The 25,891-nt window shown below is 41.9% G+C and overlaps 1 protein-coding gene and 1 non-coding gene across 2 annotated transcripts in view; both read left to right on the forward strand.

The window, feature by feature from the left end:
* The first annotated feature begins 3,695 nt into the window (after positions 1 to 3,695).
* The window catches only part of Col14a1 (collagen type XIV alpha 1 chain), a 241,977-nt gene continuing 219,781 nt past the window's right edge, over positions 3,696 to 25,891 (forward strand). Inside the window, exon 1 of the mRNA XM_029565850.1 lies at positions 3,696 to 4,092. The gene's annotated coding sequence lies outside the window, so the exon portion shown is untranslated. The remainder of the gene's footprint in view (positions 4,093 to 25,891) is intronic.
* Positions 17,701 to 17,807, forward strand: LOC115071253. The gene has a single exon (XR_003850348.1). It is a non-coding gene; the product is annotated as a U6 spliceosomal RNA (small nuclear RNA).

The following is a 25,891-nucleotide window of genomic DNA, read 5'->3' on the forward strand; positions in this document are numbered from 1 at the left end:
AGCTAGGGACTTGTGTTATGACTACTCTTGGCAGGCATGGTGTATTATTACCAACTAGTGCCAGTCTGTCGATTGCATAGGAAGGGGGAATAGATACTGGGCTTGGGGGAAAAATCACAGCTGCCTGTTACAGAGATGCTAGAGTAGAATACAAGTGATTCATTCAGCTCGGAACAGGTTTCATATAGCATGCACGAGGTGTGGTGGTATTATTGGTTGTCAAGGTGAATAAGAGATGGGGTGGGTGGTGTCAGAATTTGACTGATGCAACCAGGAATGATAAATATATTCTACAAAGTCTGGAATAGTCAGTTTGTCCTGCCCCAAATGCCAACAGCACCTCTGTGGAGAGATAGTGAAAGGAGAATCTTTCAGAAAGAGCTGCTAAAGTATACAATAATGTTCAGTGAGCTGAACAGAGACAGCCCCAGTATGGGAACATAACTTCTATTTATTGTTTATTATGGATTAGATCCACAGTACATTCCATGAAAGTCACATGACAACATCCTAAGATATAATTCAGGACTCTCTTCTTAAACGTGAGGAGTCTGGCTCAGAGAAGCAAAAGAGCTTTGCCAAGGTGAAATAGGCAAGGGACAGGGCTTTTAAACTCAATTTTAATATCAAAGTCTTCTTGCAAGATTTCGGGAGGCTGAAAAGAGGAGTGCCTCTGTGTGTGTGTGTGTGTGTGTGTGTGTGTGTGTGTGTGTCTGAGAAAGAGAGAGAGAGAGAGAGAGAGAAAGAGAGAGAGAGTCCTAAGAGAGAAAAAGGATTATAATCAATTCAGGAACTGAGGACAAGAGTCAATTACAATGGGAAGCTGGAATTTTGGGTATCTTTGAAAAGTCTGAGGTATTCCTATACAGTGTTTTCTAGACTGAAGGAAGCGACTTTGAGGGGTCTTGTTTTTTGTATATTTTATTGAATTTTTGTGTATTTTACACACAATATCTTAATCATTTTTATACTCCCTTCTGCATTGGCACCTCCCATAGCTCCCCACTCCACTACTGGTTTCGATCATTCTATCATTTATGCATTTATGTTAAGTCTTATCAAGTCAAGTTAGTATCTTCTGACATCCCTCAGTGCAAGTTCATCCACTGGGGTCTAGTCAGCCTATCCAGAGTCACTCCCTTAAAGAAGATCAGCTCTTTCTTACCCAGTAGTAAACAGCTGCCCAATAGTACTTTGGCTAACATTGGGGCCTGCTGCCCAATTCCATGTTTCTATGCTGGGCTTTTTGTCTGCTTGAATTTGCATGGGTCTTGTGCATGCTGATACCATTGCTGTAGATTCATATAAACAAGTTCCCAGGAGCCTGTAGGACTCTGTTTCCATATGGCCATACATTTTCTCCCCTGGTTCTTACAATCTTTCTACCCAAGAGGAGTCTTTTTGTCTTGTTTCCATGATTAATTCAGTTCTCAGTACTCTACCAGATTCTGATTGCTGACTTTAAGATACATGTTGAATAAACACTTTTGAAAGAGCTGGAAATTCACATGCAACTTCAACTAAATGAAAAACTGATTGAAATTAACCCTCTGTTTCAACACTAAATACAGTTTATCTTCATTTATAGTTAAATGCAGGAATTCAAACACTGAATCCAGGCCTGTGCAGGCAACCCCGTAATCCCAGCACTCAGAGGTTGACAATTGCCATAGATTTGCTGTCAGTCTGGGCTACATACTGAGTTCCAGGTTAGCCTGGGCTACACAGAAAGAGAGAGGGAGCCTGTCTGAATCAACCAAAAATAAACAAAAACCTCAAACAAACAAACAAACAAACAGAATTTAAAAGTTAAAGAAATGAAGAAAAGGGAAGTTGGAATAAAAATATATAACATTTTATATGTCTAGTAAATGCACATATATAAGATTGTTTGTGTTTGTATGTTGTATATATATGTTTGTGTTCTTGTATGTGAAGGCCGGAGAGCAATGTCAACTGTCTTCCTCAATTGATTCTCCACCTTATTTTGGGGTTCACTGATTTGGCTAGATTGGCTGGTCAGCAAGTCCCAGAGATCCTCCTGTTGATTCCACTCCCCAGTCCTGGGCTACAGAACTAAGTCAACAACTACACTTTTATGTGGGTGCTGGGGATCCAAACTGAAGTCCTAACCAGCAAACACTTTATGGAACGAATCATCTCTCCAGGCCCTCATATTAAAAAGTTTAGTCCAACAAATATTATGCATACTTTATTGTACACATATCTAATATTTAAAAAGCATCAGAGAAGCTGCCATTCTCTGTATTTTGTAATTAAATACTGCCACTGTCTCTCCCTGTCTCTTACTTGCAACCTTGTGGCAACAGGCAATTACCTCCCCTAAGGTAATTAGAAGAAAAGCTTCCACTAATCCTCGGTATCTTGCTACAAGACAAAAAGTAGATCATAATAGGCGTTTGGGGGAGGGGCAGAGGAAAGGTCTAACCAAGTAACATTGCCTTTCTGGAATTCTGGTTCCTACTTGACAATCCGTCTCTTTTCCAGTACCAAATCCGGCTCAGACACCAGGTGGCGCTCTTACCCTGCAGTAGCGTCCACAGCCCTTGGCCTTGGCGCAGGTCCTAAGAAAAGCTGCGTCGAACCCCTGACCCCGAAGAACTGCGCTCAGCGAAGCGGGGAGGCAGAACGGCGGCCAGGGCGGCCTCGCCCTGGGGCTGAGTTGAAGCCAAGGCTGATCCGGATTACAGCGGGGCTATAGCCGCCCTTTCCACTCCAAAGTCAAGTTCAGAGTGTGGGCAGGGGTGGGGGTCGGGAAGGGGAGGGGCAAGCATCCTCTGTATTTGAGGAAAGCATAGGTGGCAGCAGCTGCTTGGAAGGTTGAGATGTCCGGACAGTCTCCTGGAAAGGTGACAAGCATCCTTCTGTTCTCAGCTGGGCATTTCGGAGGCAGGTCCGGACGCTCTAAAAGTTCCGCTTGCTTTTCTTCATCCTCAGCCATTGGCGGTGATGAAATACTCTTTTCAGTGTTTTCTCACAAAGCAGGGTCTCGCTAAACGGTCAGTGTCAGTGCACCCCTCACCGCCATTTAAGAGCCAGACAGGTTCTCATGTGAAGTTGGACTCCTGGTTTGCTAGCATGATTCAAAATGGGAAAGACAACTTTTTAAAGAAGGCTCAGAAGGCGAGGACGCAAGCCCAGGTCCCCAGGCACTCAGGGCTCTGGAGTCCCTCCTGTTCTTTACGTCCCCGGGATGGAGGGTGGCCCACATGCGCCAGAACCCCCAGAGTTTAATAAATGCAGAGTTCCTGGGCTCAGTTTAGGTCTACTGACCATAACTAATCTCTTCGGATGAGATGAGGAAATCCGCAGGCTCAACCACATGAAACTAACCATTGTCATCTTTCACTACCAACAATAAAACCCTTCCTTTTAGCCTCCCCCTAGGCCCCCTCGTGATTGCTTTCCCTGCACTTTAAAACCAAGTATTGCTGCTTTGCTCTGCTACCTTTGGACTTGTTCTGAAGAGCAAGGAAAAGGAGACCCAGTGTGGGTTGGCAAGGCTCATCTTTGGGGATGGAGAAGTGGGCACATAGCATTTGAAAACAAGAGGGCCTGAGATATCCCAAAGCCACCCGGGCTCTGGTTTAGGAGCTGGGCACTGGCCACTGTCCCAATGGAGGGGATCCAGCGGTTGGTCTTCCGCACAATGCCAAGCTTACCTGGGGCGGCCGCCAGGTCTTAAGGCGAACTTGGGTGGCGTGGGGCGGGCTCCTCTGAAACACGAGCCGGGCGGGGATGCAGGAGAGGAGGAGGAGAGAAAGCGGGGGTCTGCCTCCCCCACCTCCCGCCCCCAGGGCCACAGTCTGCTTTATAATTGGCCCCGGCAGCTGTTGCTTTCCTCTTATCTGATCCTGGGAGCGCAGCGGGAGGAAGCGCTGAAGAGGCGGAGAGAGAGGGATAGGGTGCGGGGTGGGAGACAGGGTGAGGGACAGGAAAGAGAGCAGCCAGTTGAAAGGGGTCCACCGAGGGAGGCAAGCAAGGGCAGTGATCCGCTAAGAGCCAAGCACCGCGAATCTTCCCTAGGCGTCAAGAGGTCCCCAGCCTGGGCTGGAATCTTGCCCTGCGCAGGTCAGTTCTTTCTCTGCTCTTAGGCTTGGCCTTGCAAAGTCTATTGGTGAAGAAAGAAACCAGGGGAGACTAAGCCACTTGCAGACGGATTGCAATTTCCAGGACATTCCTCCACTGCCGCGCGCTCTGGATGGCCCGCGTGGGGATTAGATAGAATCCGGCACCAATTTTTTTTTTTTTTTTTTCTCCTGAGCTCACTGGGCAGAGAAACTGTAGGCTCAGGGTGACGGGCCCTTCCTCCCCACCTCCCTCTGTGCCTGGGTGCTGTGCGCCTGCGGCAGGAACCAGCAGGATTTGGCTGCGGGATGGTGGTGGCTCCAGCGTTTGCATTTGGAAGGGACTTAGGAAAGGCAACATTGCAATAGAAAAGAGCCTCAAGGATTTCTTTTGACGAGCTGTGTATGCTTAGAGAACAGCCCTGTTTAGATTCTATTTGGGGGTGGCTTGGAGGACCAGTCCACGGAGATCATTGGTGACAAAAGTCAGCCAGCCATTCTCGTAGTGCTACACATTTTAGCAGCCAAGGGCCAAGCGCTGGACGCAAAGCGAGCCCGCAGGCAGAGCTCTTAGAGGAGAGAGTGCCAAGATGCTCTGCATCTGTGTGAGAGGAAACGAGAAATTCCAAGCGCTTTGCTTTGTGAGTGAAGGGAGGACATTGCTACTTTGAGAGGAATCACTGGGTTAAGATGTTAGGGGGGACCCTCTTCACCCTAATTTCCCCATCCTCCTCCCGCCCCCTTATTTCTGTGGACTCCTGTTTTAAGTTTCCTTGTACACAGCCTCTGGGCATAAGAGGCAAGGCTCAAGCTGGGCTTTAGCACATGGTGCAGCCCTGGTAGGGGCAGGGCAGGGTTATGGCTCAGTCAAGACTAGCTATGTGAGTCATTAGAGTCACGGGCCAAGATCCTGGGGCCGCCTGCAGATCTGTGACCACAGCCACCCAGATGTTGGTGTTGAGTTTGTGGGTGCTCAATGGGAAACCAGTCTTGTGCAGGAGAACTCAGGGTTGATTAGCCTAGCTCTAGGAGACCTTTCAACTTGCCCTGAAGAGAGGGTCAAAATTGCTTGCCTGAAGTTCTCACATGGCTTGTATTACCCTTGGAAAATGTCTCTCAGAACTGCAGCAAGCCCCATTCAGAGAGAGAGAGAGAGAGAGAGAGAGAGAGAGAGAGAGAGAGAGTTCTACAGCCAAGGTTGGCCACAAATTTGCTTCACAGCCAAGGATGACCTTGAGATCCTGTTCCTCCTCCCACCTCCCAAGTGCTGGGATTACAGACTTGCACTTCTGCCTGGCTCCTGATTGTTTTAGACTCTCTCCAGGAAGGTTTGGAGAGAGTCCCCTGTTGGTGGCAGCTGAAGGGGTAGTGTAGGGACAGAAAGTAGAGCCATGGGATTAAACCTTCCATGGCTCCTGGTGAACGGAAGGGAAAATGGATTCTCTCCAGCCTCATTTGTTGGAGGCCCTGGAACTCAACTCTTCTTCCTTGTCCGGTGGGATACCAAGCAGGTGGTTGCAAGGAGGCAGGTGTTCTGTGGCTGACGAGGAACTTCAGCTCTGCACATAGGCTCATTGGTACATTTGGAATGGGTAGATGGATGGAATTGAGATTTTTTCAAGAGACTATGTTGACAAGTTTTCTCCAAACTTGGACCTAATGGATTGTTAAGACAGACTTCAAAATAATTTTCCTTGATGGGGTATTTTGTTGTTGTTGCTATTTGTTTTATTATGACAGAGACTCACTCTGCAGCCTAGGCTGTCCTGAAACTCACTCGGTAGCCCAGGCTGGCTAGGAATTCCAGGATCCTCTTGCCTCAGTCCCCCAAGTGCTGGGATTGCAGGCATGCATCGTCATACCTGGATCCTTGTTTGTTTTTTAAACAGCTTTATTGATAATTCACACACCAATGCGATTCACATATTTAGAGTGTAAAATTCGAAGGCTTTTAGTATATTTAGAGTGTGAAGCCAGCCCCACAAGTAAAGAATGTTTTTAGCACGCCCAAAGAAAACCAGTTCCTATTGGCAGTAACTTCCCAATTCTTCCTAGCCTGTCACCTAGTATCTGTGGATTTCCTATAATGGAAGTATATAATTATATGGCCCTTTGTGACTGATCACCTACTAAGATAGCTTTAGATTTCATCAACAATCAATAGGATATCTTTTTAGTCTCTCAATAAACACTGTGAAGATCTTCCTTCTGCTTGAGGAGCCTCAAACCACAGTAGTCCTGAACCTCCACTATAGCCTTGACCTCCTACAGGTCCCTTTGAAAGGACGGTAGTCACCCTAGTAAGGCCTCTTAATAATTAATTCTCTGGGCAGGATTCCTTGGAACCTGTCAGTATTCCTGGAGCAGTTTTGGATGACTCCCAGACTTCAGGATGGATGGGAGGAGCTCTTTGGCCCTGATCCTGGTGCTAATAGTCCAGCTGAAGATTTCAGAGAAGTCTCTGGCCTTCCATGCTTTTCAGACTCAGCCAGGGCTGGCCTTCAGAATAGGCTGTGCAAACTGGAGTGTATTAAGGGTTAGTTTGGAAAACCCCTAACTTATTAAAAAAAAACCCCACAGAGCATGCTCCCATAAGAACTTACTTCATCATTACCTGCTAAAAACAAAACAAAACAAAAAATGTTTTTGCCAACTGGTAGTTGATGGTCTGCAGATTTGATGTGATTTGAGCCACTTTGCTGTCACTTTTACCCAAATTCAGTCAAATGGCTGCTGTTTTCCTGGCCCACAGAGAACAGCTGAAACTGTCTTTAAAGGACAAGGGCCTTTCTGAATTGCTGCAGGCTAGGGTGGTGCTGTTTGAACTCTACTGAGCTAACACATTATCTGAGATTATGGGATTGGTATACAAGGCTCTAGATGATCCCCCACCGGGATTGGCAGTGGAGGGGTCAGAAAACAAGTTTAAAGGGAAAGTTTAAAGGGAAACTTTCTCTTAGAATACATGCCTTAGATAATGCTAGTTGTCAAGGAAACAATCATTCTTTCTTACTTGGTATAAATAAATAAAAAGTGTCAGGGATCTAGTTACTCTTGTATATATGTTAAGCTTTATTCTCATGGGGATAATAGATCTGTGTGTCTGTGTCTGTGTCTGTGTCTGTGTCTGTGTCTGTGTGTTATGTATGTATGTATGTTGTATACATGTGTAAATGTGTGATGTGTATGTATATTGTATGTGTGTGTGAATGTGAGTGCGTATATGAGGATGTGTATGTATGTTATATGTGTGTGTGAATGTATGTGGATGTGTGTGTGTGTGTATGAATGTGTGTGAATGTGTATGGTGTGTCCTGTGTGTGTGTGTGTGTGTGTGTGTGTGCTAGAAGTTGTGTTATTCAGCTTTCTCTCACTAAAACAAAATACCAGAGATAATTACAATAAGAAAAGGTTTGTGGGGCTGCAGAGATGGCTCAGTGGTTAAGAGCACTGGCTGCTCTTGCAAAAGACCAGGGTTCGATTCCCAGCACCCATGTGGCGGCTAACAACTGTCTGTAACTCCAGTTCCAGACACCTTCTTCTGACCTCTGTGGGTATTCCATGACACAGATGCACTTACATACATGCAGGCAATACACTCATACCCATAAAATAAAATAATGATGGGGTGGAGAGATGGCTCAATGGTTAAGAGCACTGGCTGCTGTTGCAGAGGACCCAAGTTCGATTCCCAGTGCCCACATGGTGGCTAACAACCATCCATAACTACAGTTTCAGGGGAATATGATACCCTTTTCTGACCTCTGCAGGCATTGCTTGGCACTGGTGCCTTTACATACATGCAGGCAAAACACTCATACACATAAAAAATAAAATAATAAAATATAAAAAATAAAATAAAATATTTTTTAAAAATTTCTAAAAAAAAAAAAAAAGAAAAGGTTTGTTTTGCTTGCAAAGTTTGCAAAGTAGGTCTTCATGATGAGTTGGCCTGTTACTTTGGAGTGGCAGTACATCAAGTTGAGGCACATAGTAGAACAAAATGATTTATGTCATGAACCAGGAAGGGGACTCTTTCCATATTTTCCCTGAAGTTTCACCTCTTCCCTGAAAGCCAAGCTGTTAATACATTGGGCTTTTAGGTGACATTTATGACCCAAACTCTAGAAAAAAAAAATGGCACACTTTTCAAGTATGTATTCCTTTTGTCTTTAAGAATCACATTTATTTTCCTATTACTTGGGGAAGTGAATATTATTTCTCTTCTAGTGATAAAAATCACTGAAACCCCTCACCCAGCTGTGATCAGCTAAGGTTGGAGTTTCTTACTCATTTCTCCACTTCTGCGCTAAGGTTTTTGTCTGGTTTGAGTTTGCATGGGTCTGGTGCATATTGTCACCATTGTTTTAAGTTCATGTGAGCAAGTGCTCAGCTGCCTGGAAAAACCATGCTTCCTTGTGCTCATCCACCACCCCTGACTCTTAGTCTTTCTGCCTCCTCTTCTGAAATGGTCCCTGAGCCCTGAGTGGCAGAGGTTAATAGGATTCCTATCCAGGGACGTGCGCTCTGTACTCTCTTATTCTCTATATTTTGGCCATGTGTTGAAAAAAAGAAAGAAAAAAACTGCCTATAAATGAAATAGCCCAAAGGAATAAAGTCAGGACAATTAAAACAAATCTGAGCTCCAAGGAAATAGTGCACCTTCTTTGGGATCACAAATCCAGCAAGTGACAGAGGATGATTAGGGAAAGACTCATGGTGTTTGAACCTATACTGCCTTGGACATTTTCCACTAGTGTCTTTGCTGGGGAAGGCAGTGGGGCATGTGTTAGGAACTGGAGCCCATGCTGTAAGCAGAGGCCACAGGCTTTGGCAGCTGAACAGAGGATGGAAGGCAGAGGGACCTAGGGAGTCCATGTCCGCTGCTTCTATGGCCCTGCACGTGTTCCTCCTTTTCTCTGAATTTTCTCATCTAGAAATAGGAACAATAGAAGATACTTCGCAGGGCTGCTTGGGGCCAAGCTGATTTCACACAGTGTGACTGGTAGTGTGGTTTCTCTTTTCTCCTCCTCTTTTTTTCTTCTTTTCACTTAAACAACTGTGTGTGTGTGTGTGTGTGTGTGTGTGTGTGTGTGTGTATTTTCTCTTTTTCTGCCCCATTATTTTGTGGGAATTTTAAATAGAAAGGAAAGCCTGTGGGGCATTCTGAGAGCTGAGTCTAAGTCAAAGATAAAATTTCCCTTGAGGCAGAAAAACTGAAATCAGTAGTCTCTTTTTAAATTTTTATTAATTATAATTGTGAATGTGCGTGCATGCGTGCGTGCATGCGTACGTGCGTGCGTGCATGCGTGTGTGTGTGTGTGTGTGTGTGTGTGTGTGTGTGTGTCAAGGTGCCCATGCAGAACTCAGAGGGCAACTTTTGGCCATCAGTTCTCTCCTTTCATCATGGGTTCTGGGGCTTGAACTCAGGTCATGAGGCTTGTGTGGCATATGCTTTTACCTGATAAGCCATATTGCTGTCCCTCACCTTTTGATTTAGGCTCTCATTCTATAACCCAGGTTGGCCTCGAATTCACTGGAATCTTCCTGTCTCAGCCTCTGTATCCTGGAATTACAAGCAGCAGCTCCCATGACTGGCTCTAAATCAATGGTCATGTTGCATTTTTCTGCTAGTGACTGCTGCAACTCTCCTGGCAGGTGTCCCTAACTTCAAACTTTTAGGGAGTCGTGTCCAGACTCTCTTTTCTCTTAGAGTTTACTTGAGGTTGCTTGGGAAAATTAATCCAGAGGGAGGCTGGGCTTTGCTAAATCCATCATAATGCCCTAGAACATTCCTCTAGTGAGCCAGGGGACACTTTATTGGATAAAGACCTGCTCTCAGATGGCTTTCTATCTGCTTTTTCAAAGAGGAGTATACAGAATTGAGGTTAAAAATAATATTCTACTGCAGGGCTTTTGTTTCTTTTTCCTCCTCTGCCTCCTGATATATGTTAGCACTGTGCTAAACATTCAAAAATCAATAATGCATGATATAGTTCTACATAAGTGGAAATGTGTCTAACTTTCAACTTGAAGGACTAGGGAAGCCTTTCTATCTTTTTGGTTGCTAGCCTGAGCCTTTAATGTCTAAGCTATCCCTGCAGCCCAAGGGAAGGCTTCCTAAAGAGAAATGTCTAAGGTGAGATGTACAGTTAGCCCTTCTACTGAGTATAGACATAGATTTTGGCCAAAATAAGCTCCCATTTCTTTAATGGGGGAGCTCTGTCAATTCTTAAAAATAGAATGACAGGGGAGGGAGAAAAAAAAACAGATGGTGGGACATTCCTGGGTTAAGGAGTTATCACCAATTCACTGTACTTCTGAAATGGCTCTGGGTTCTATCACATAAACTTTACAGCATCTAGTTTAAGACTGTTGGGATAGTTTCATTTCTTTGTGTATATGTGTGTGTGTGTGTGTGTGCGTGTGCGTGTGTGTGTGTGTGTGTGTGTGGATAGTTTCATATATATATGTGTGTGTGTGTGTGTGTGTGTGTGCGTGTGCGTGTGTGTGTGTGTGTGTGTCTGCAGGTAATGAGTGTGTGTGGAGGCAACCTTGGGAGTCATTCCTTACGAGATGTTTACCTTGTTTTTTTTTGAGATGAGTTCTTTCATAGGCCTGGAGAGCTTACTGATTAAGATAGACAGGCTGGTCAGTGAGACCTAGGGATCCTCCTGTCTCTGTCCCTTTCCTACCCACCTCCTCCTGAGATGACAAGTACAAATCATGCCTCACTATTTTTTTTAAAAAAAATTTAAAAAATTTATTTTAAGGGATGGTTTTAATGTAGTTACAAAGCAAATTTGAAAAATAATACAGAATTTAGGACACAAACAGTTAAATCATAGGATAAAGCAATTTATAAGAAAGTGAATAAATTGCTTTGGGAAAACTGAATTTGCAAAGCATTTCATACAGAACATCTCAAACAATCTTGATCATCTTTATACCCCAGTCCCCTATTTTATGTGGGTTCTGGGGATTGAACTCAGACCCTCATGCTTGTGTGACACTTTATCAACTGAACTATCTCCTGGCCCATGGAATAGCTGCATTTCTGAGGCTAATTTGCATCAAATCTTGTGCAACTGAGTAGCTCACAGGGTTGCTGCTAACCTAATGGAATGAATAGAAGAATGGTGGTCCATGCTGGGAAAGGAAATCAGTGCTCTTTCCACTGGATCAGCTTGGCCCTGAGATACACAACTGGCAAGTGTCTGATAATTTCAAGTACCATTTATTGGACACAAATTGAAATTTGTGCAGTGCATCACCTTTGAACTGCACATGCATGATCCCTGATCATTTAATCATTGATAATTAATTGGTATTTATTGATTGATTATTATGTGTATTAGATTTGTTAAGTTATAGGTTAAAATGCCCAGTTAGTATCCAATGTCTAGAAGGTTAAAAGAATTCCTGAGGCCACCAAACTAGTTGGGAAGATGCCATCCATTGGTGCTACTGCTGATGGTCCCACCCACAAAACTGCTATCTGCCCCGAAGAGATAGAACTGGATCAAAATGTAAATGAAATGCTGCCAAACTTATTAGCTCAGCTGAGATTTGTTTTTCATAGCAAAGCTTTCCTGAAAAAGGAAGTAGGGCAATTCTTTTGTTCGGAATGAGCACTGTTGATGGTTAGCTTTAACTGTCAACTTGGCATACTCTAGATCACCCGGGAAGAGTCTTAATAAGGGATTATGTAGCACAGGTTGGCCAATCTGTAGGACGTTGTCTTGATTATGTCACTAGATGTGGAAAGACCCAGTCCACTGTGAGTGACATCATTCCCTAGGTTTGGGTCCGACACTCCATAAGTGAGCTGAGCATAAGCAGGTATGCATACATTCCTTTCTCTTGGGTGTAGATGTGATGCGACCAGCTGTTTCAAGTTCGTGCCATTTTGACTTTCCTCTAATGATGGACTGTAACCTAGAAATGTGAGCTAAAGTAAACCTTTTCCCCCTTAAGCTGTTCTGTCAGGGTATTTTGTCACAACAGGAACTGAAACTCGGACAATTAGGTTCTCCTGTAGCTCAAGCTGGCCTTACACTTAATAGATAGCCAAGTTTAGTCTTAAACTCATGATTCTCCTGCCTCCATCTCTCAGTGCTGGAATTACAGACATGAATCAACACATCTGACTTTCTACTAATTTCCTTCCCCTTCCCGTTCCCCTTCCTCTTCCTTTCTGTTTCCTCTGCTTTCTCATTCTTTCCTAAGTTCCTTTCTCCCTCTCTTTCCTTTAATAATCCTGTACTTTTTATTTTCTTTTTATTTTCTTACTTTCTTTTTTCTTTCTTTTTTTTTTTTGAGATGGTCTCCCTGTAGCCCCAGCTGACCAGGAACTCAATATGTAGATCAGGCTGGCCTTGAACTCACAGAGATCTGTCTGCCTCTGACTCTGGAGTGCTGGGATTAAAAGTGTGCATCACCATGCCTGGCTTTCTGTACTAGTTCTTCCTTTTTTTGATGTATTACCACAATGCCAGAGAGATGGTTTAGTGAGTAAAAGTGCTTGCTATGAAAGCCTGACAACCCCAAACCTATGGAAAAACTGGACATGGTGGCCAGTGTCTGCAATCCCTGCACTTCATTCCATGAGACATGGGAGGTGGAGAGACTCTCCAGGAAGCTTGTGGGACAGATAGCCCACTTACTTACACAGGCATACTTAGCATGGGAGTAAACAGAGAGACCCTGCCTCAAAAACAAGGTGGAAGGTGAGGACCAAAATATGAGATTGATCCTCTGAGCTCCATGTAAGGGCACTGTGGAACACATGTGCCCTTACACACACACACACACACACACACACATACACACATACAGAAAAATAAAGAAAAAATTAATTGCTATGAATTTGATTTATAGAGGACTTTAGGTTTAAAAAAATAAGGAGAACTGAAATAATCAAGATGAGAAATGGGAATGCAGAACAACTTCCAAATTAGAAGAAATTAAAAATAACAGAATCACGACAGAGGCAGGCAGATATCTGTGAGCTCAATGCAAACATAGAGTTCCAGGCCAGCTTGAGTTACATAGAGAGACCCTGTCTCAAAACACTAAAAAAGATGACTGGTTATTAAAATAACTATATGCTAATAAATCAGGAAACTTGGATGAAAAGGAGCACTTTAGTTTTTTTAATTCTTTCTCAGTTCATGTATACAATGTATTTTGATCATATTCTCCTGTTGTTATCCTGTCATAGCCCCCTCCCTCTCCTGCCAAACTCCTTCTTCCCCATAAGTCTCCCTCATACTTTGATGTCTTTTTTTTTTTGAAACAGGGTCTCCTTGTAGTCCCAGCTGTCCTGGAACTCACTATGTAGACCAGGCTGGCCTTGAACTCACAGAGACCCATCTGCCTCTGCCCCCCAAGTGCTGGGATTAAAGGCGTGTGCCACCATGCCTGGCTCCTTTGACGTCTTTTGTGCTGCCCTACTTACATCTAATTAAGGTTGTTTGTATGAGCATGGATGGAGGGTTATTTACTCAAGTAAGTGAAGCTTACCAGTGAGTATACAACTGAAGGATATAATTTGCCTTCTCTGAGGAACATTGCTGCCAATAGCTCCTCATGGAGGGGTGTGGCCTCATGAGTCCCTCTCCCGTCCTTGATGGATTATTGATGCCCCAGTCTTGTGCAGGTCTTCTTCAAGTAACCTCTGCTGCTGACTTCATGGGTGCAACAGCCATTGCATGCCCAGAAGACAATGTTTCACAATACTTCTCTCCATCTCCTGGCTCTTACATTCTTTCTGACCCTCTTTGATGTTCCTTGAGCCTTGGAAGGGGTGATATAGCTGTCCCACTTAAGGCTGAATAGTTTACAGTCATGAAGTTTCAGTACTTTGACTGGTTCTTCATTAACCATTGCCTGTTGCAAACAGAAGCATCTCAGAACAAAGCCGAGAGCAGTACATAAATATTTAGAAGGCAGCTTGACCCCAAGCACATTTATCAAACCCACTGTAGCAGTTCCTCCTTAGCATCTATGACTGCATCAGCCATGAGCTTTTGATGAGGGGTGCAGTATCAGGCACAAATTCCCTCTTGTGGAGTCAGTTTCAAAGTCAATCAGAAATCAGTTGGTTACCCTGAGAACAGTTGTGCCACTATTATACCTGTAGGCACATCTTGCCTGGCAGGTTGATATTGTAGCTCATGGGGTTTACAGTTGGGTAAGAGTGTTGATGGCTTTTCTCCCCAGCAGCCTGCATAGTACCTTTCAACAGTAGGAGAGCTAGAGAAGAAGCCTCTCACTCAGTTACAGCTTGATTTCTGTATGTCCTACAACCAAAGTGTGTGGTGCCTTCAGCGGGAGGGTCTTCTCAACTAGTTCTGGTGGGCAACCAAGAGCAATGAGGATAACCTGCATTTTCTGTATTTATGATTAATATTTCCAACTAATTGATCCTTTACTATTATGCAATATCTAGGATTTGAGGAGAGTTTTAGGCAGATTTTGCCCCATTCTACCAATGTGGTCACCCATTTCTGATATTGGTGTTCCTGAGCCCCACCCTTGGACATTTTATGTTATTAAGACTGCTGTAGCTTTCCCTTTGGGAAAGGACATAGATTACCATGTTTTGCATAGTGGAAAGTTCCTTCAAGGAGGAAAAAGATCAAGCTAATCATAGTAAAAGTAAGATAATAGTAATAAAAGTAAGGTATGTGTGTGCATGTGTGTGTCTGTGTCTGTACACGTGTGTGTGTGTGTGTGTGTGTCTGTATAGGCCAGAGGTTAACTCTGGGTGTCTCCCTTAATTGTTCTCCACCCATTTTTTAAGTTCTCTGTTTGGCTAGACTGGCTGAGTGGTAAGCCCTAAGAATCCTCTTTCCTTATCTATTTAATGCTGGGATTACAGGTGTGCCAGGCTGTTTTTTTAAAGCATGGATTCTGGGGAATTGAACTCAAGTCCTCATGCTTTCATGGCAAGTGCTTTATCTATTAACCATCTCCCCAGCCCCACAGTTTCTTTCCTATTTTCTTTTTCTATTTTTTCTTTTTTCTCTTTTAAAAAATAATTTATTTATTTTATTTTTAATGTGTATGAGTGTATTGCCTGCTTGTGTGCACGTGCACCTGCATTATGCAATGCCTGCGGAGGTCAGAAAAAGGCAGAAAATCTCCTGGACTGGAGTTATGGATGGTTTTAGCTACCTTGTGGGTGCTGGGACTCTAACCTGGGTCCTTTGCAAGAGTGTTCAGTGCTCTTAACGGCTGAGCCATCTCTCCAGCCCCTCTTTTTTTCTTCTTCTTGAGACAAGGTCTTTTGTAGCCCCAGGTAGCCTGGAACTGGCTATATAGACTAGGCTGACATCCATCTCAAAGAGATCTGTCGTCCTCTGCCTCCTGACTACTAGGATTACATGTACCACCACACCTGGCTCCCATAGTTTCTTTTTAGTTTTTTTTTTTTCCTTTTTGAGGCAGGGTCTCTTTGTAGTCACAGCTGGTCTGGCACTTGCTATGTAGACCAGGCTGACCTCAATCTCACAGAGATCTACCTGCCTCTGCCTCATGAGTGCAGGAATTAAAGACATGCACCACCATACCTGACTCTTTTTATTCTTAAATTAGAGGTTTATGTCATGGTGCTAACAGATAGTAACACTTTGACTCCGTCTAAAGCTTATTTTTAATTGATCCTCATTAGATAATACTGAAAAAAGTTTTTGATTCTAAAAAACAGGAAGTTGGTAGTTTCAAAGCAGAGAAAAAATAAGGATACCCCAAATCTCAACACTCTGGGGCACTACATTAGGCCTATTTGATTTTTTTGTTTTTAATCTTTAAATTTGTGTGATCTAGATCATGAATTGACTGTAAAATTCTCTACAAGGTAGATATTAAGATGCAAAAAATGGCCAGGTGTGGTGTATGCCTGTAATGCTAATACTTGAGAGGCTGAGGCAGGAGGCTCATGTGTTCAGGACCTGCCTATGTTATATAGTCAGGCTCTGTCTTTTTTTTTTTTGCCATGTGTATATGTGTATAGTGTGCACTCATTTATATAAGTATATTTGCATGCATGTGGGCATCCTTTTGTTTGTGAAGAGGGGTGTGTGTGTGTGTGTGTGTGTGTGTGTCCCTTTAAATCTTTGTGGACTTAAGACTTAGCGCTAAGGTTGACCTTAAGTGTCTTCCTTGATCAATCTCCACTTTATAGATTGAGGCAGAGTCTTTCACTTGAACTCACTACTTGTCCATGTGTCTAGTTTAGTTTGACTCTGGGGATTCCCTTGTCTCTGTCTGTCTTGACTCTGGGATGACAGGCCACTGCCATGCCCACCCCGCTTTTATGTGGGTGCCGGTTCTCACACTTGCTAAGCATTTTACATGCTGAGCTATCTCCCCAGTCCTGAGGCCCTGTCTTACAAAAACAAACAAACAAACAAACAAACAAAAACAAAAAAAAACAAGAAACAAAATCAAAACCAAACACAAAACACCACTAGCAACAAACTCCAAAAGAAGAAGAAACAATATTGGAAAGGTAGAGTTGAGGAGGGCATCTTAAATGTCATTTTATCATGTCCCCCTCAAGTTGATAACGTTTCTTACTGACCCAGGTTGTACCTCTAATCTTATATCAAAAGAAAGCAAGCTATTCTTGTTAAACTTTGCATTTTGTTCCCTCAAAGCTTCTCTTCATTGAAGCTTCACACAAGAGTCCACTTTTATCCTCTACATGAAAGTTCCTCAAACATAGTAAAGATGTCTGTTACATGCCTCTGACTCTGTTTCCCTAGCTTAAAATATGCTCAAATATCATCATTCCTTCAAATGTTCTTCGCATGAACTTGTCTGCTATAACTGTGATATTTTTTCCCTTAAGAAGTCTGTGAATTGTCCTTGAGTCAGGTGGCCCACATCTTCAGAAAGCTGACTGCTTTAAACCTCCGTAGAGCTGTAGTTTAGGAAGTGATAAAAATGGATGGGAATGTCTTTTGAACCACCTAAAATAGTTCATCCGTGCAAATAATGGTGACCTCTGTAATGATGTAGACCATCAGTTTGGGCTTAAACATTTCTGCCCAGTAAGTCCCATCACTTTAGTAAGAGTAAGGGAGATATAGGTCCTTCCTTCTTCCTCCGTCAGCAGCAAACTCTGCTTATCATCATTTCCTCTTCCCTTGCGTTAACCTGTTGCCCACATGCCAAAATTAGAATTTTCTGAGTGCCAACTATCTGAGGATTGCGGCAATCATCTTTCTTTTTCACTTAATTTTTAAAAATTAGCATACAAAATAATGGTTTTCACCATGGCATTTTCACACATTGTTTTTGTTGATCCCCCTTCCCTACTTCCCTCCCCCAGACTCCTGCTGCTCCCCTTTCCTCCCCGCCACAGTGTCCGCCTTTTGCCTTCAAGTCCTGTAGGCTATTTTCCTACTTTCATTGCCATACTCACCTTCCTTAGGACCTCTTTTCCTCTTTCATGGTCCCTTTCCTGCTTCTATGACCCGAACTCCCTCACTGACACACACAGATTGGAAATTAAAATCTAGTCTGTGCATATGAGAGAAACAGGCAGTATTTGTCTTTCTGAGTCTGGACTATTTTGTTTGACATAAGATTTTCCTGTTCCGTGCTCGCTTCGGCAGCACATATACTAAAACTGGAACGATACCGAGAAGATTAGCATGGCCCCTGCGCAAAGATGACATGCAAATTTGTGAAGCGTTCCATATTTAAAAAAACAAAAGATTTTCCCGTTCCATCCATTTTCTTGCAAATGCCATGACTTCATTTTTCCTTATAGCTCAATAAAATTCCAAAGCATCACAACCTTCATAAAGACATATATTATCTTATACGTGATATTGATAAAGACACACTGAATGGTGAACCTAGTAAGTTAAGGACTCAGCAAATTATCACCTGAACTTCCTTCCTGAAGCCCAGTTTTCCACTCTCGCCACCATCTTGTGCTAACATTCAATTGCATTTCATACTTAATTTCATTTTGCAATGTGGTTGCTTGCAATCTTGTGTTTAATGGAATTGTAAGAGAACTCCCTAAGGGGAGCACATGGCCTTCTGAAGCTTTCCAAATTCTTTAGTATCATGTATAACACTTTAGTCATAGAGTAGGGCTTTCCGTAAGTGACTGTTGGAATGAAAATTCCAGTACTGTAAATAATAATCTCTCTCAGAGCCTGGAGCTGTTGTGTATGTACGGCAGGTGGCTAAGAGCAATTCTGTTTAAGTTTGCACGGTTTGTTTTATCAGTCAACAATGATTGGTGGGAATAGTATCCAAGATATGGTTGTATATAGTGTAAACTTTGGTAAGTGTGTATAAGTGTTTTAAAAACCTATTGAATTGAAGTTGAAGGAATTTTGATAAAACTGGTTGCATGCTAGGCTGGGAATTCAGTGGGTGCCTATAAGCACCGGCTAATGCCTAAATTTGGGGCTCTTTGTTCCTTATCACACCTAGCTCTACAAATGAGATTCAATGGAACAGATACACAAACTAGAGGAAGGCTGAATTAGCACTGATAGGTCTGTTTGCAAAGTTCTGACAAGTTCGGACACTTATGTTATATATTATCAACTTTTCCAAATTAAGTTTGTACCTTCTGAGCTAAGAATTAACTAGCCATTTCTAACATGGTGTTTTTAAGAAGAAAAAAATGAAGGCAGAATTACTTATTTCATGCAGACTTTTGGACAAAATTTCAACAAATTAGACTTTGACATTTTGGTAAATGTTAAAATATCTCATGGCACTTAAGTAGGAATTGAGACCTTTCTTGCCCCTACTTTTCTGTCCAAAAGTTTGGCAACTTGGCAGAAGAGCTTGGGAAAATTAAAATTCTACTTCTCTCAGTATGCTATTGCTCATCCTAATGTAAAATAAACAAAGAAGTTACAGATAGGCTGTGACTACAAGATTTTTCTTTTTCATTTTTAGAAATGTTATTCTTTTAAAAATATTGTATTTATTTTTATTTTGTCTGTATTAGTGTTTTGCCTGTATGTATGTAAGTGTGCCACATGTGTGCAGTGTCCCTGGAGGCCTGAAGAGGGTGTTTGGATCCCCTGGAACTGGAGTTTCAGATAGTTGTTAGCTGTCATGTGGGTTCTGGGAACTGAACCTGGGTCCTCTGCAAGAGCAGCCAGGGCTCTTAATAGCCAAAAATACCTCCCCAGTCCAAGTTTTTTTTTGTTTTTGTTTCTTTAAAATAAAACAGTTTCCAAAACAATTGCTAAGATGAGTATAGGTAGCATTGATCCACTTACTTACTAGCTAAAGTATTTGAAATGTATTGACTTCCAAGGCCAGTAATGATTGTTGTGAAACCCAGGGAAACAGGAGCTGCAGTACTTTCATGAGAAGAGAGAAAAAGCTCTTTTCTAGATTGTGGCTTGAAAAATGACCCTTTCTTCCCATGTTAAAAATAGTGTCCGTGGTGGTGCATGCCTTTAATCCCAGCACTTGGGAGGCAGAGGCAGGCAGATCTTTGTGAGTTCGAGGCCAGCCTGGTCTATATAGTGAGTTCCAGGACAGCTGGGGCTACAGGGAGACCCTGTCTCAAAAAGACAGAAAAAAATGTCACATGAACTGATACACATAATCTGATCTCAGAGTGCCTACAAGACAGGTGTGACCTGATTCTTACCTTTCTTCTCCTTGCCTTGTCTAGTTCAAACCTTTTAGGTTGGGGAAGGAATTCTTAGAATGAATCCTTCATTTGAGAAAGAGGTTTTGTGGTTCTATTTTTCCTCAAGTGTAGTGGGCATCTATGTGGGTGACTAGCTGATTGGTGGATGTATTGATCTGATGGGGCTGAGGATGGCTGCTGGAATCTTCTCAGATCTCCTGACCTCCTGCCTTCTTTGTGCATGAGGACTTCATGGCCTTTTGTACCATCCACTATCTTTACTCTCAGGAGCTTCTGTAGGGTCAGGTATTACGTGTGCCCCAGGCCTGTATTTTATCTAAATTTCTGCACCACTAACTCCATTTCCTCTAGCAAATAATTGGTTTGCTAATCTGTGATGAATTAATTCAGGCTCAAATGCTATATAGATAATATCACTTAATATGTTGCCTATTCTTTTTTAATTTAAAATATTTTATTAGCATTGCTTTCTTTAAGAAGTAACATGATTACATTGAAAGACTTTGTATAGGTGGAAAATTTGGAAAGGGAGTAAGTGGCAAACTCACATTATGGGAACAGTGATAAATTTCACATTATTGTTGAAGCTTAGTAGTAATATTGTCAGTAAACAATATTCAAAAATTATAGTATACATAAGAATTTCAAATTTATATTCTAACATATAATTATGTATCTTTACTTGAAGATTATATCAGGATAGTTATTACAGTACTTTCTATTTCTTTTTCTTTTCTTTTTTTTTTTTTCTTTTAACTTCCCAGACTGTGATTTTTTTTTTTTCGTCTTTTTTGAGACAGGGTCTCCCAGTAGCCCCCCCTGTCCTGGAACTCACTATGTAGACCAGCCTGGTCTTGAACTCACAGAGATCTGCCTGCCTCTGCCTCCCAAGTGCTGGGATTAAAGGCGTGCACCACCACTGTGATTTTTATCTTTAGAAGTTCAATTAGGGCATAGGTGAAGGCCTACTGGGGCTGTAGAAGAGCAATAGAAAAATAATGGAAAATTTCTTGGTGCCTGGTAATGGGAAGAGGTCCAGCATCAAGGCCTGGATACCCAGGACCACGTGTGGAGTGAAGACCACAGCTGGGCCTCAGGGGAGGTAGGAGGTCTGTTTCAGAGAATCAGTTCTCCCAAAAACAGAGCCTACCAATGACATAGGCCTCTCCTGTCCCCAGCGTAAGAGGCAAAGCCTCTGCCATGTACAACCTGGGACTCCAGGGGAAGGTGCTGTGTGTGTGTGTGTGTGTGTGTGTGTGTGTGTATGTGTGTATAGTCACTTCTCTGAGTGACTACACTCCTGAAACTGCTGCCCAGCATCTCTTTTATGATTTCTTTATGAATTATTGCATAAAAGAAATGAAGTTTCTCTATTCCTCCAGATACACTATATTATTGTGCATAAAACCATAATATTGAGATTTAAGTGTGGTCAGGTCATAGTACTTTGACAGGACATAGAATTATGATTTATTTACTTGTTATTTTTGGAGATAAAGTATTATGTAGCCCAGGCTAGCCTCAAAGTTGGTATATAGTAGAGGCTAGCCTTTAACACCTGATTCTCTAGCCTCCTCTTTTCAAGTGCTGGGATAAGAGGCTGTGCCACCTCATGCAGCAAGATTTGAGTTTCACTACATTCACTAAAATAACTCACGTTATAAAGTTGCCAAAACATGTTCAGTAGCAAAGAAAGAATAACGTTGCCTTAATTAATGATTAAACCAAACAATGAAAGAACAACAAAAAACAAAAATAAATGAACATTCCACTATCAAACAAAAGTTAATCAGAAAGCAGCTATTAAAAATAAGTTTTAGATAATGACAAGTTAGCAAAAACTTGTTCTTAAAAATTGCAAATTGGACAAGTCTTTAATTTATATATTCTGAGTCAGAAACATGCTGATTTAATACCTACAATACAGTTATAAACAGAATTGAAACAGAGATAATACAAGGATATGTTAATAAACATGAAGATTCAAATAAAAAGAAAAAAATCATGGAGAAATAGCCATACTCAAGAAGTAGAAAACTTAAGTAGATCTAAAACAAGAGAAAAAGAAAAAGAAAAGAAACAAAACAAGGGGCTGGAGAGATGGCTCAGCGGTTAAGACCACTGGTTGTTCTTGCAGAGGACCTGGGTTCAAATCCCAGCACCCACATAGCAGCTAACAACTGTCTGTAGCTCCAGTCCCAGGGGATCTGACAGCCTCTTCTGACCTCTGCAAGCATTGCACAACATGGGTGCACTTACCTACATGCAGGCAATACATGCATACACATAAAATAAAAATAATAAAATTTTAAAAAAGGAAACAAGACAAAACAGCTTTGCAGGAATCAGCATCCAAAAGAAAACAGGATCATTGGAGAGGTTCTCATAGATAAGTGTCATGCTACATAAACCACTACACAATAATGAGAAGATAGGTCTTCTAATTCCTTTTATGATGCTGGAATAATCTTGACACTAAGGTTTTATTTTTGTTTTAAAAGATTCATTTATTTTAAAATTTTCCATTAATTTTTTTTTTGTTTTATGTGTATGAACATCGGCCTGCATGTGTACCAAGTGCATGCCTGGTCCCCACAGAGGCAGGAAGAGGGTATTGGATCCCTTGAAACTGGAGTTACAGACAGTTGTGAGTCACTGTGTGGGTGTTGAGAATCAAACCTAGGTCTTCTGAAAGAGCAGCAGATGGTCTTAGCTACTGAGTCATCTCTCCACCTCGCAAAAGTAAGGTTTTTTTAAGAAAAGAAAACTGGAGCTGGAGAGTTGACTCAACGGTTAAGAGTGCTGGCTACTCTTGCAGAGGACCCGGGTTCAATTTCTAGCACCCACATGGTAGCTAACAACTTCAGTTCCAGGGGGACCCAATGCCCTCCTCTGACCTCTGCGGACATTGTGTGGCAGGGATGTACTTAACGGATGCAGGTAATATACCCATACACATAAAATAAAAACAATAAATTAGATATTTTAAAAAATAATACTATGCTGATGCAATGAATGTAAGTGAGCCGGGAAGAAAGGTCTTCAGGTTGGAAAGTTTCTGAATCAGTTGTTGAAAGGGATTCTTTGGTAAGTGAGTCAATGGGCTGCATAAATTCAGCACAGAACTAAGAATTCAGTCATAGAAGGGTCTGTGTAGGAGGCTCACACAGATAGACAGAATCTTGGAATCCCTAAAACACTTCAGTGCCTTACTCTTGACTCCTGGGGACCTGGCTGCACTCTTCAAAGCTGGGATGCTATGTCACTGTTACGGGAATTTGGATAAAGCAATTAGTAGCAAAGGGCTAGTTCCCAAGTAGGGGGGCAAGCTGAAGCTATCTCCTGGATTTCCTTTTGTGTGTTATACAATTCTCCCAAGAGAAGCTTCCTTGGCTTGTGTGGTGCTGCTTCAGGAGAGCAGAGGCCCATTGGGATGTGGCTAAATGATTCTGCTTGAATGATTACCAAAAACTTCATTCATTATGGGACATGTCCCAGAAGCAGTCCCATGTGGCACTTTAAATGGGGAGAGGACCCCAACATCAGCATCACAGCTTCTTTGATCCCCAGGAGCCAAAAACAGGGAAGACCATTTGGAACTCAGAAGCTGAGGCCAACTTTCCAGCACTTGTATTGGAATGGATGCCTCAAAGCCCTCCCAAGACAGTGTTCCAAACTGGAAGTCATCTCATTGTCGGTCCTCTGATGGAAAGGGATTCAGCTGTGAGGCCTTGGAATAGACCATGAAGAAGAAGAGTGGCCCTAGGGTACCTGGAAGAAGACAGGGAAGCAAGACGAGATCTGTGGCTCTAAAAAGGGAAGAAAATCCTTAGGTTAGCCTTGACTCAGACACACAGTGACCTTCGCATTCCACACCCAGTGCTTCTCAGTTGAGCCTCTCAGTCACTTGTGGCTATCACTAGCAAGGTCAGGTCCCAGGTATGTCCAAGAACCAGTCAAGACTAACAGGATGCAGTTCTTTCAAAGAGATCATTGGGGCCTTAGTGTCTCTACTGCTGCCTGATGACTATATTAATCTCTTTCCCATCCACAAGTTTATATTCTTGAGGAGGATTAAGATTCTTACAGAACCCTATCTCTCACTTAATGAAGTTTTCAAACATTGACTAAAAAGTATTATCTATGCTTACCTCTAGCCTAAAGCCTGGTTTATATGTACCTTGCTGGATTATATATATTGTTCAAAGACTGAGCTAACTTCCCTTAAAAGAACAGCATCTAGGCCTGGGGGAAGTATGAAAACTATTTGAGATGAAATAAGCAATATGCATTTATTAAACATTCACGTGTCAGAACCTCTTCCTCAGCTTTGTTAACCAAGAGATAAAAATGGCAACTAGATATAATTTCTACCATAGCAGGGATTTTATTTAGACATTCAACTATCAAAGATCTCGAAGTAGAAATACTATATACATTTGTATAAACCTGATATTGTGTCTTATACCTGTCATACCAGCATTTGGGAGGCTGAGGAAAGAGGATTGAGGCCAGCCTGGATTACATAGTGAGAATATACTTCAAAAATAAGAAAAACTATATTAAACACCGAGCTCTTTATATGAAGATAAATAACATTTAAAACAGCACCTTGGTCTAGAGAGCTGGCTCAGTGGTGGATAGCACGTGCTGCTCTTCCAGAGGACCTGAGTTTGATTTCTAGCACCATGTTGGGCAATTCACAACCACAATAATTCTTGATTGAAAAGTGCTTAGGAAGAAAGAAAAAACATTTTTTAGGGGGAGGAAGGTAGTTGAGACAGGGTCTCATGTAGCCTCTACCACAGACCCTATTTCTTCTTCTTAGTGCTGGGGATACAGGTGTGTGCTCCCCCTCCCACACAAGGTCCTAAGTTGTTTTGTTTCTTACCATAAAAAGACAGAATACCTGAACTCAACTGCTAGCAATATCTGTAAGGTGAAATATTTGAAGTGTCACTGGTAAAATAAGCATTTAAAACTAGGAATCCATGCAATAAGAGGAGAAGCATTAGTTACAGGTTTACTCAATACAAGAAATTAAACTGAAAAGATATAAAGGTATCATTAGTTCAAAATGGAGAGCATTATAAAATAGGTACATAAAATCAATGTCTTTCTGTATTACAAACAATCCATTAGACACCACAATGTTGAAAAGAGTCTACTCAAAGTTGGGACTAGAAAGCTAGCATAAAAAGAAATAACATTTTGGGTGAGATAGGTCATTTTATCCATCACACTGGATACCAAAATAAAAAAGATCTAGTTGGATAATTTAATAACAACAACAAAACACCTGGGAGGAATGGAGGCTGAACAGGACCAAAATTCGTTGTATGAAATTCTCAAAGAATTAATAAAAATATCATGTTAAGAAACACTAAAAAAAAAAACAAACCTTAAACACAATAAGTGAAATTGAAGGCAAAAGACAAACTGGAAACAGTATAAGAAATATGAGCTAAAACTGATAATATGTAAAGATTTCTCATAAATCAGGAAGAAAATGAGTAAAGCTCATCAATTTTATTTCAAATATTAAATAGCCAACAAACACCAAATGTTACATGTTACTGGCTGTGTTAGTCAATCTTAATTGTTATTTGTTAATCTTATGTTTTATTACACTGATAGATTCAAAATATGAATAGATTACTGGGAGATAGTGGAACTTTCTGCCTAATTAGAAGACGAGGATCATTGGTGGTGTCAATAGGGGTTGTATCTTGTCCTGGAACCTTCTACCTCCTGGTCCCCATGATGTCAGCTGCTCTGATCTGCCATTCTCACCCTGCCATATTAGATTGACTCCTCTGAAACTTGAGCTGAAATAAGGAATTCCCTTCTTTAAGTTATTCTCTTAGGTATTTTGGTCATATGCTATGCAAACGTGGCCAATCCCCTGGTATGGAACGAGACTATCACAATCACACTTTGCTTTTAAAACCAGAATGTTATAAACAAGCCCCTGTGATCACAGAAGTGATATATAACACAGAAGTAGTATATAACGGTGCTTTGTAACCTGCTGGTGGGAGGTGGAAATCAGTGGAATTTTCCGTACAGTATTGTGTAATGTGCTTTAATTAAAAGTCTGTATCTTAGGTGGATGAGGTGGCACATGCCTGTAATCCCAGCACTTGGG

The sequence above is a fragment of the Nannospalax galili genome, unplaced genomic scaffold (assembly GCF_000622305.1).
Source record: "Nannospalax galili isolate Female #2095 unplaced genomic scaffold, S.galili_v1.0 scaffold17, whole genome shotgun sequence".
NCBI classification, from domain to species: Eukaryota; Metazoa; Chordata; class Mammalia; order Rodentia; family Spalacidae; genus Nannospalax; species Nannospalax galili.